Genomic DNA, 12,422 nt, shown 5'->3' on the forward strand with positions numbered 1-12,422 from the left:
GAAAAAAAAGATGGTCTGTTGACCTATACTACCTAAATTTTATAAACATAAATAGTTTATGAAATAGTTGAAAAACCATTTTTTTTTTTTTTCATTTTTAATTGTTTATACCTATAGAAATTTTTACGTGCCGAAAACACCATTTTTTTCACCATTTTCAACTACAAGCGATGTCATTATATCCGATTTTCACTATATAATTGTATGTATGTATGTATGTTTAATTCCAACTTACATTTTGTTTCTGAGTGTAATAAAATTTCATTACATCCATCTCTCTTAACTGTGTGAAAACTTTTTGAATCAAGTAAAATAAAGGAATTTTTTTTTAAATGCAATTTATTATTCAATGGACGTTTTCAAAAGATGTTGAACAAAGTTTAGTTGAATTCAAAGCGAATGATAGACAAAGAATATGAGTGAGATAGACGCTACAATAATATTACTAACTCAATAAAGGGGATATTTGTGTAAAATAAACCCTCGAACAGAGGCTGAGACTGCTGCGATAATGGTAGCCATTCTTACAGGTAAGTTTTCCAATCGACAAGTAGAGGCGCAACTTCTCAAGGACATATTCTTGTAAACCGTGTATTTTTAAAAAACGATCCACACTGATGTTACCTTCTTTGAGGAGCAACTCAATTTAATTTAACCCTTCCAGTGAATACAGATGTGTTGGAATACTACGTGTTTTTACTCTTTGGAAGTTATTAATAATAAATGACAAGTGAAAACAAACAATTGACTGAGTTAATTGTTGAAGGACCATATATAGACAGTGTTAAGTACGCAATCGTTTGTTTGTTACGAGATGAAAGTAAATATTGATAGCCACTTTTAGATAACCACAGTCGTGTGTATATAACACGACTGTGGTGTCACATATACATAAGGGATATTCCCATATAATACGATGTACATACTATCATGTTTTCACCTTATTTGCGCCAAGCAAAAGTTGTTTATTTTGTTATAAGGATCTTTTTTTTTTTCATTTAAACTTTTGTTCTATCTCTAACAGTACCCAAGATTTTATGAACACTGTTTCACCAAAATTTTGTTCATACCATCAATATTTTTAAGCGTTACAAACATAAGAATGAACTTAGTATAGCTTGATATACCGAATAGAAACTAGCTTATAAGGCATATAAAATGTAGGAAGTAAGAAGAGTTCTTATGTATAAAACAAAGAAGGAATGTGTACTGTGTGTTATGGATATGTGTTACTGTGTGTGATTGGAATTTTATGTGTAAAATTTCAAGTGATGAGTCTGACCGGCTGAGTTCATGTATACACATATACAATCCCTCTTAGTTTTATACATAAGAATGTCCGTAAGAACTCATCTTACTTCATAAAGTATAAATAGCTAAGGATATGGTTTAAAAACAGTATATTACATATATAGCCTTGATGTACCCAAGGTGAATATAATTCAAGCGAGAGCATGGCGTTTTAAATCTACCCATGATCGAAGAATTAATATGTTAAAATATGGAAAAGTCTAAAAAAAATTTGTCGCTTTTTTTTTTTGGAACATTGATGGTAACTAAGGTCAAAAAAACAAGTTAAAAATAATTTGAAGATTAAATAAAGAGTTATTCAGATAAAATCTGAAATCGCTCCGAGATTTTGCTTTTCGTATGGGTTTTATGCCTTGTAGCTGAAAATATTCATATCATCGGATAAATAAATCAAATTATTGTTTTTTTTTTTTTTTTTTAATTACCTTATAAACGAGTATTATCAATGCGCTAAACAAAAGATTTATATAAAACTTAAATAATCTGACTGTAGAATACAGTTTTATTTAGTGGGAAAATTTGGACAAGTTTCCCTCATATATGTATATATAGATTGAATACGTAAGGTGGGACTCGTTCACGCATCGTAGAAATGAAACACACACATTATATATAAGTACTCAGATTGGTTTGGTAAACCTTAAGCGATAGATGAAATTCGTTTCCTTCCTTCAATTGCTGCCTAAGGTGTTATCTATCAAATTGTTCTGTCTGAATACCAAATATCGGGATATTCACTTTGTTTGAAGTTTGAATTTAAACCTGATCAACTGATCTTGACTACATTGCATACATGTATAGGGTGATCAGTTAATTATCAATAATCTAAGGTAGTATGGCTAAAATATAAAAATAAACTTAGAAGGGGTAGCCTTTTATTATACTAAAGATAAGCATCTAAATATAATGTTTTATTCACGTTTGAGGATGCCTCGTTAACTTTTTTAATGAAATATTGAAAATTAAAAATCGTAGTTTTTACTCAATGGGATCCCGTGCGTTATTCTTTATACAAGACCAAAATTATCATATTTCTAAAAAACTGTGTTCACATAATAATGCACCAAAAAAAAGCTTTAAGTTTAAAGAATTTATATAAATAAAAAAAGTACATGTTATCGATCATTATCAAAAAATACTAAAGATTAATCATAATTGAAGAGCTTAGTGGATGAACATGTTAAGTGACATTTTTGAGGAAATCGAGATTTTAATGTGGATGAACATGTTATGCTCTCCTTTAAACATAGCATGTTTCCCCTTTCGCTAACCTTTCAAATAAAGCTATTTTCAATGGATGAAGTTGTTATGTCTTGCATAACTTGTTATGCAAGTTAAAAACTTTACAGCTGATTATCTCGATTCCACTTAATTGTCTCATAACATCTTCATCCACTAAGCTCTTCAATTTACATTGTAATTTCCGCATTTTTCATTATGAGCATGATAACTTTAAAAATCATTAACAGATGTCTTTGACATCGGTTGACACGTTTAATTAATATGTCACAAAAATTTGTTTTTATAAAATGAGACAGTCGACTCCGAAAATTTTAAAGAACCATAACCCGGCGCTTTAAACTGTTTTAATGTTGCCAAATCTATAAGATTTCTAGAGTATATTATGTCGATAATATAGGAATTATAATTACAATAACTAATCAAATGAATGGTCAAAATACTATTTAATTATTTTTTGTAATATAATTTTATGTATTATTAATTGTTATAAAATCAGTTTAATTATGATGATAAATTATGCTAGTGTTTATTAAATTTGGTACGCTATTTAAAATTTTGAAAAAAGATGATCTGTTGACGACCCATACTACCTTAAGCCTAATTATCAATAAAGTTAAATAGTTCATTCAAGCCTGACTAACTATCTAAACAAACAGTTGAAAGTAAGGTGAAAAAAATAATTTAGCTTCAGATCCCAAAGAAAAAACGGTAATCGATGAAGAGGTTGAAAAATTAACCGAAACCATTTCTTATGATAGCAAAAAAACGCAATTAAAGCCAAATAAAAGAATGGTTCAAGATTAATATAACCGCTTTTGGGTAAACATTTATAAACTCTTAGCCCGTCAGCACTCGCGTTATGTGCATTTAGCTAACGCTCGATTTAAAACATAAATAACTGTTGCTTTTGAAATGGTTTATGTGGTTTGAAATTCTATCTTTATACAATTTTATCTATTTTCGAAATATGAATTTTCCAGATTTTTCCAACCTATCTAAAGTTTTTAAAAATATATTTTTTCTCCTTTTACAGAAAAATCTTTTTTACAGAAAAAGTAATAGAAAGAGTACATCTCGAAAATAAAACTTACGTTACCTAGAAACATAGAAGAAATAAACAAATGATATTAATAATCAAAAATTTCCAATTGGTAGTAAATATGTTGAACACCATAAAATGTTGTTTCAGGCTTAGCTCACAAAAAAGTGAGAGGGTTTTGAAAGTGATATACATTCAAATAATGATAATTATACGACTTCCAAAACCCTCCCCTTTTTAGTGATAATTGAATAGTAATTTCTTCCATTTTGGCTAAACTAATTTTTACCGATTGAAACGAAGAATCATATATATGACACAAACAATTATTTTGGACAGTCTGGAACCTCGTACTGGAGTCTCGATAGTCGAAAAATTCTATAAAACGTAAATGTCTAAAAATCGAAATCCCCACTTTCCACACCGTTCTCTACCAATGAATCAAAAATGATATTGTTTGTTTGTATATACATCTAAGGGGCCATCCATAAATTACGTCACACCAATTTTACGATTGCTAAAGCCAATATATATATATCAACAATCTCAGGAAATGGCTCCAACGATTTTCATGAAATTGAGGGGTTTTTTGGGGCGAAAAATTGATTTGACTAAGATTCATTTTTAAATAATTCGTTTTATCCTTGTTTTCAGGAAAAACTGAAACAAACTGCAAAATATGACTCAAACTGACATCTATTGGTGTTTATCGTAGTTAACGAAATAAAGTACATTACCAAGACATTCAAATTGGTATTTGTGTGGAGACATTTTAAATGGTTCTTATATTAGTGATAAAATTTGTGACTTTTTAACTCAAAAAATACCGGTCATCCAGATACTTTTAATTAATAGACAGAACAAAAGATTAATAAAGTTAACGATAAACGTTTGATTATGTTACTAAATAATCAAATTTTCATATAGAAAAATTAATAGCAATGGAACATTCAGGAGGAGTATAATAAAACTTTTTTTTTAATTTTTACATACAAATTTTGCGTTTATAATTTAAATTTTAATATGGGACGTCACAAAACTTTTGAACCACCCCCACCCTTTGTCACACAATATCACATTTCGTTGACCCCTTCGCCTCCTTTTCGTGAGACGTAATTAATTTTTCCTAATATGAATAATTTTTAATGATTCTAAAAACATAACAGCGTCACAATTAAACGTGTTTTATATTTTTAACCCCCGAACCAAAAGAAGGGGTGTTTGTTAGTATGACCGCAATTTGTGTGTGTCTGTCTGTGACATCGTAGCGTAGTTTGTTTCGTTTGAAAGGTAAATAAATGGGGTGTGTTCTTATCTACGTTTCAAGTGCGAATTTAAGGTTCTGTTCCTCAAAAACTAAAATTGGCGATGATCTTCCAAATTTTTTGAAAAGTTTTTCAGGAAAAAAGCAACTTAGTGGAGAGTCATCTTAAAAATGTTTCAAGTGCGAGTTTAGGGTTCCGTACCCGAAAAAACTGAAAAAGGCGATAATATTTAAAACCTGTTCAGTTTGGTGAAGGCTCAATGGAAAAGGGTAATTTAATGGAAAGTGTTCTTAGATACGTTTCAAGTAACAGCTTTGGGGTCCGTACCCGAAAAATTTGTCGGGAGATTTTTTAATTTGGTAATTTCACTTTCACTTCATTTTATTTATAATGAATTTTTCCATACAACATTGCAATCAGAACAAATCAAGAAATTAGAACACTCGACGAGACGAGTAAACTTTTTTTACAAAAGAAATTTAAAGAGGCCAGTTTATTGGCTATTTTTATGTACAAAAATCTCTTACGCTGGTGACAAAAATACGCTGGTGACAAAAAAAATTGTATACCATGGGCCTCATTGTTAAAAATTATGATATGAGGCAGATTCTCGGAGATGTCGACCACTTTGCGTTTGGCTTTGTTAGTTGTTAGTTTATTATTTTTTTTCAAAACAAATATTAATTAATTTAATTTTTCTTCAAAATTAATAAGTTTATATATATGTTTCGACTAAAGTGATACCCACCCGCTTCACTGGCTTTAAAAGTTAAGATTGATAAAGATTGCTCTCGCTCCTTTCTATAACACTCGAAATAATGGTAGGGATTGTTTACACAGGTAAAATATATGTATGGTTTTCTATTTTTTTAAATGTATAATAGTCGTAATTATTCATTGAGTATATCAGACAAGATGGCTATGAAATTTGTATATTGGCAATTTTTAGAAAAATCTGTAATTTATGGTAATGTCAAATGACTACTTTTACAGAAATCTGTTATTTATGGTAATGTAAAATTAAATTAATTTTTAAATGTTTTAAATTTTTTTATTAATATATCTTTATAAATTATATCTCATGTGTTATTCTGATATATCAGCTATATTGCTGTACAGTTTCATTAAAAACCATTCGCTAGTTTTAGCGTGAAAACGTAACAAACAAACAAACAAACAAACAAACATGCTTACTTTCCCATTTATAATATATAGAGATTTAAAAACATATAATTTTCAATGAAAATAAATGTTTTTAATCTATTTGTGTAAATAATTTCTTCTAGTGTTTTTATGTACTTGTAAAATGTTTGTTGGTATGTATAATGACTTGTGTTTGCAAAAATCTAACAGCTAGTCACACATACGTACGCACATTTTAGAATCGTATTCAGCGCTTTTTTTTACAAAAAAAATCAATAAACTAGCCTCTTTAAATTTCTGACGGAAATGGTTAATTTTAACACGAACAGCCTACATCCTTGGTTTTTATCGTGCCCCGATTATCGAAACTCAACTATATTCATATATGCTTAAGGTATTTCCAGCATGGTATTTGCAGTTTCTATGTTAAAGCAATGGTACAATTTTTTTTTCGACAGAATTTAACGAAAAATTAAATTTAAGAATTTAATAATGCTTACTATTAATTCCCAAAGTTTCAGAAATTTTGACCGTTTAAAATGGGAAATAATTATGCCAACGTCCCAATTTCGATCAATTTACGTCAAAATTAATATCTCGAAAGTGAAAATTAATTTCTAAATTTTTTTTTTAGAATTGTATTGTATAAACATTTTTTTCTACTTTTTCTTCAATATATAATAATATCATAAAAAATAGTTGGAGAGACCGGACATTTTACATGCTTTAAATGGGACATGACCCTCAAAATCGCGAACTTTGTCTTTAAATATCTCGCGATCTAAACGGTCAAAAATTATGAAATTTTAGGAATTCATAAATAAAGCTATTATAAACCCGAGAAAAAAAATTCGGCCAAATCTGTCGAAAAGTGATTTCATGCTGGTACTACCTTAAATCCAGTTAGTCATCAGGAACAATTATCTTAAAAATCAACGCCACGTTCAGCTGAAAGCTCCTTAGCTCCACATCTTTTTATACCATGTATATGAAATATAACAAGGTATACTAAGTTTAGTCCCAAGTTTGTAACGCTGAAAAATATTGATGTTACCAAGAACAATTTAGTATAGGTGTTCATAAAATCACCTAATTAGTCCGCCCGTCTGTCCATCCGTCTGTTAACACGATAACTCAAAAACGAAAAAAGATATCAAGCTGAATTTTGAATTTTTACAGCGTACTCAGGACGTAGAAAGTGAGGTCGAGTTCGTAAATAAGCAACATAGATCCATTGGATCTTTGGTCCGTGGGACCCATCTTGTAAACCGTTATATATAGAATAAAAGCTTAAATGGAAAAAATGTGCCTTATAAAAACAACTTTTGTTTAAAGTATTTTTTCGTAAGCATCACTGTTTACACGCGAGGGCGCAAATTGTATAGTACCTATGTATTATATGGGAATATCAGTTACATATGCGTGGCATGTATGTATGTGTAGTATGACAGAGTAATCAACATTGTCTATATATGGTATTTCAACAATTAACTCAGCCAATTTTTTTTTGCACTTGTTTATACAAAGTTTTTTAGACCTTTATTTCTAATATTTGACTGTTGTTATGCAACTTTTCTTTTCCTACACTCTGTATAGGTTGTCAAAAAAGCTTCCATAATATGTTTCGAAATTTTGAAAAGATTTAATGAACACACCCTGTAAAAAGAATGTATGATTGTAATGTTTTCATGTTAAGTGGTTCATTTACCACCCAATATAATTCATTCCTTGATAATAATGTCTCCCACTATCCACAATTGAACTGTTATGTATGCTGTTAATTTCATAAGACGATTGGGAATTACTATCATAATGTTATTGTACCTTAGTTTTGTATACACATTAAACCCCACACGTCTTACGTTTGCATCATCATCAACATCAACATCTCGAGTCTGCTCAAACCTCGACTACATTAACAAGAAACTGTGTATTTACTCGTTTTGACAACAATCCTTGTAACAGTATCAGAAGATTTTTAATGTCACATTCGATATGCCTCCCTGTGACAAAGTTCATGAAATTCGTCAATTTCGGTGAAAACTAGTAAGTAGCCAAATTTTTACTCTGGGATTCAAAATAATTAATGTTCTGCTGGCCCGTGCGCAAGGGAGGCTTTTGGGGGTCAATACCCCTCCCATTGAGAATCTGTCCACATAAATTTATAACTAACCATCTAGTCCTGTAAATGCAACCATTTATGAGACACGTTTCCTTAAATAAAACAGATATTCATGCATATTTTGAGCTCGACATATTCTTTGACTTTGTCTTTGAGTCGGGTACTTCAAACAGAAAACCTGAATCTTGGCGAGGCTTTCGAACTATCTGATGCTGCGAAATATATTTTGAGTGAAAGAAGAGGAAACGTTCAAGAGTTCAGGAAAATTTTGAAAACCATGACCGATATCTGCGATTAATACGACATAGAAGTGTGATGAATACGACAAAGTTCGCATAATAATAGACTCGAATATACAGACTGATTCAGTCGAAGATTAAAGATCAAATTTTGAATCATCGCAATATTTTAAAACTATTGCTCGACTTTCTAAACTAGAATATTCAATTTTACACAATGATTTTCATGTCGTCCGTGTCGACGAAGTTAAACTTTGCCGAAAATGCTATGCCGGGCGGGGTGTCAAAAATTATCGAATGTCTACTAAATATTTCGCGTTCTGGCAGTTTTGCCTGTGACAACACCGACAAATGAACGCTTCTTTTCAACTTTTCGTCGTCTCAAAACATACCTTAGATCAACAATGTCTGAATATCTACTCATATGTTTTGAGAATATTTACTAACTTTCCATTCTCATGAAAGCTTTGAATTTGCTATGGAATCGTCTGTAGACATACTGACTTCTCGCAAAAATTTTATCCGCTCTTATATTAGTTCCTAACTAAGGCAGCCATAACTGTACATGCTTCCCCTTTCTTTACTATTTTTCTCTATCCTTTTTTATGACATGTTCTGTACAATGTTTGAATTGTTTAAAGAAAAATGAATAAATTGAATTCTTAGATATTGAAATTTTTACCAGGCGCAAGGGGTGTTTATTTAGTTGAACATTTATTTACTAAATAATAAAAGCCTTGTAGTTTTTTTTGAACGGAATATTTCGTCTGCGGGAATATTTCATTTTACTAGTCACGACAAAAATTGACAAAATTTAACTTTTGTTGTTGATAAAAATGTGAGTGTGTGTATATCCGTTTATATTGCACTAAATTGCACCGATGAGAATAAATATTTCTGCTACCTGGATTTTATTTTTATCTGAAAGATATTTTCATAAAAATTATCGTTTATTTACAATGTTGAAATAGTTGATTTTCACAAACATTTCGTTTCTTACGAATGATTTTAGAAGTTCGAATGTATCAAATATGCAGATAGTTTTGAATAGAAAGTTTTGGTTATAGATTTTTTACCATGAGAATACAAAATTTCAAAGCGGTTCAATTTCGATAAAGGTTTATGGAAAATGTGCAAGTTACAATATATTGTCTTAAATAAATACACCTGTAATAAACTGATTTTCGGGCAAATGGTCTGATAACACTAGGTTATAAATTTCAACTATTTTTATTTCCCGAGAAAAATGTATGTGTAAAAATATTTACCTAAAATCTAAAACTGATAATAGAATCTAGAAGTGATAGAAATATTCTATCTATCACACCAGTTTTTTTACTACAGTTAAATCATTTTTTTTAACCACCCTGCGTGGTGACTTCCCTATATATTATAAATGTAAAAGTAAAAATGTTTGTTTGTTTGTTTGTTTGTTACGCTTTCGCGATAAAACTAGCGAATGCTTTTTAATGAAAGTGTACAGCAATATAGCTCATACATCAGAATAACACATGAGCTATAAATTAAAAAGATACAGATAAAAAAATTTTATTTAATAAATTTAATCTGACATTTATTATTTTAAATTTTTACAGAAATCTTTAATTTATGGTTCAAAATGATGATCACAGATGTAAAAATTTAAAATAGTAAATGTCACAATTAATGCTACCTTTTTTGATATACTCAATGAATTATGACTACTTTACAATTAAAAAAATTCAAAACTGTGATATCTTTTAGCTGCGTAAAACAACTCCTTCAAATGTTATGGAACGTTGATAAGTGAGATAAAAAGAGTTGGAGGTTATAAAACGGTGGCTTACTTTAAAGTCCAGTGAAGCGGATGGGTATCAAGCTAGTACGATTAATATTTATTTATTCATTTTAAGAATGTATGAGCACCCAGCAAATTTTAAATAAAAAGCTTGATTTTTCATTATATAAAGATGGGCTACGTCTAAATAAATTCTGAAAATTATAGGGGGGGGGGTGCCCGATTATTTAAGCTCATGATAACTTTTGTCCCATATATGGAACAAAATATTTTACAATTGACAGATGGAAAAAAAATTTTCTTAAATTTAGAGAAGAAATTTTGAATTTGAATATTAAACTACCCGATAATTTGAAAGAAAGAGAAATTTTAAAAATAAAGGTCTCTTAATAGTTTTCAAAATTTCCCGTACATGGCAGATAAAATATCAGAGTTTGTGATTTTTTGTCATTTAAAATTAAAATGGGGGCTAAATAAATAAATAACTTCAAAAGTAAGCATATTTAACATTGGTTTTATGATAAAACGGTAGATGGATGATATGTTTTCATAGATTTCTCTAAAACTAGTCTCGAAAAAAACTAAATAAATTAAAATGAAAATTACTATTGAAAATAAAAAACTCGGAAATTAAGGGTATATGGGCACGTCCCACGTAGTGGGACAAAAATTTTAAATAGTATATACATTTTCAATATTGATGGTGAATTATGTTATAACTTCACAATATAAGACGAAAAGTAATAATTAAATTTTTCGATATCTGGAGTAATTTCGAAAATATCGAAAATTGAAAATTTTGTTTAATTATTAAGCTTTCGATATTCCGAAAACCAAGGCTACTTTTATTTTTCGTCTACATTTTACATGAAAATGTAACAAAATTCATCATGAAGTTGGAAATAATGTACAACTAATTTCAACACCAAGTCTTAAATTGCCTTGATGCTCGTACTACCTTAAGAATCTTATTTCAAAAATCTACCTGACCTTGAAATGACGTTCTTGGTCAATATAAACATCAAATCCAAAGTCATCATTAGAGTGTATGATCAAAATTCTACAACTTCTGTCTTAGTAGTTTTTTTTCAGTCATTAGTTTCTAAAATTCAGGGAATCTCAAACTTTTTGAACACCCGGTATAATTATATTTACTCCTGTGCTATTAATTCCAAAATTTGCGATACTGATTTTATCTAACAATCAGACAGGAGAATATTTTACTAGTACTATAAAGATTCTATTTTTTCATATTTAGGTAAACAAAACATGATTAAAATGAATACTTCAGGACGATATACTGTTCTTTATGACATTAGATCATGGCCAACTCATCAAGAGTTTATTGTTGTTCTTCATTGATTAGATATGTTGATGAGTAATTACCATTCGAGCACATGCTCAAACACGTGACTTCCTAGATTAAGTTATAAACAAATAGTTCGGAAATCGTGACCATACAGCTATGAAATCCCCTTTCAAGTAAGTGTTTATTATAAAAACATCCGATCATATTAAAAGACCCTCAATAAAAGTCAATGAGAAAAACTCGATGAAAATATATGTGTAGGTACTAGAGTGATACCCACCCGCTTCGTTGGGTTTAAAAGTAAAGATTGATAAAGATTGCTCTCACTTATCCCCTTTCTATAACACTCGAAATAATGTTAAGGATTGCTTTACATAGATAAAATATATGTATGGTTTTCTATTTTTTTAAATGTATAATAGTCGTAATTATTCATTGAGTATATCAGAAAAGATGGCCGTGAAATATTTTATATTGACTATTTTTACAGAAATCTGTAATTTATGGTAATGGTTATGGTAATACTACTTTTACAGAAATGTGTAATTAATTTTTGAATTTTTTTCATTAATATATCCTTATAAATTATATCTCATGTGTTATTCTGATGTATGAGCTATATTGCTGTACAGTTTCATTAAAAACAATTCGCTAGTTTTATCATGAAAGCGTAACAAACAAACAAACATGCTTACTTTCGCATTTATTATATATAGAGATTGAGTAAGGATCCAGTTTATGTTTAATTCGTATAAAATATTTTTATGGTACGAGAAAACATGAATAACTACATATAATACATGTGGATATGTTGAGATGGGGAGAATCAGGAATGAGATGGGGGAAAAGTAAGGAAAGAGGGAGTATAATTTACCACTAACACATCATTAGATGCTCTACATAACAATATAACCCTTTCATATTACATACGGTACTTATATGAACCATAGATTTATTTGGTTTAAGGTTGTATGA

The sequence above is a fragment of the Chrysoperla carnea genome, chromosome X (genome assembly GCF_905475395.1).
Source record: "Chrysoperla carnea chromosome X, inChrCarn1.1, whole genome shotgun sequence".
Lineage (NCBI taxonomy): Eukaryota > Metazoa > Arthropoda > Insecta > Neuroptera > Chrysopidae > Chrysoperla > Chrysoperla carnea.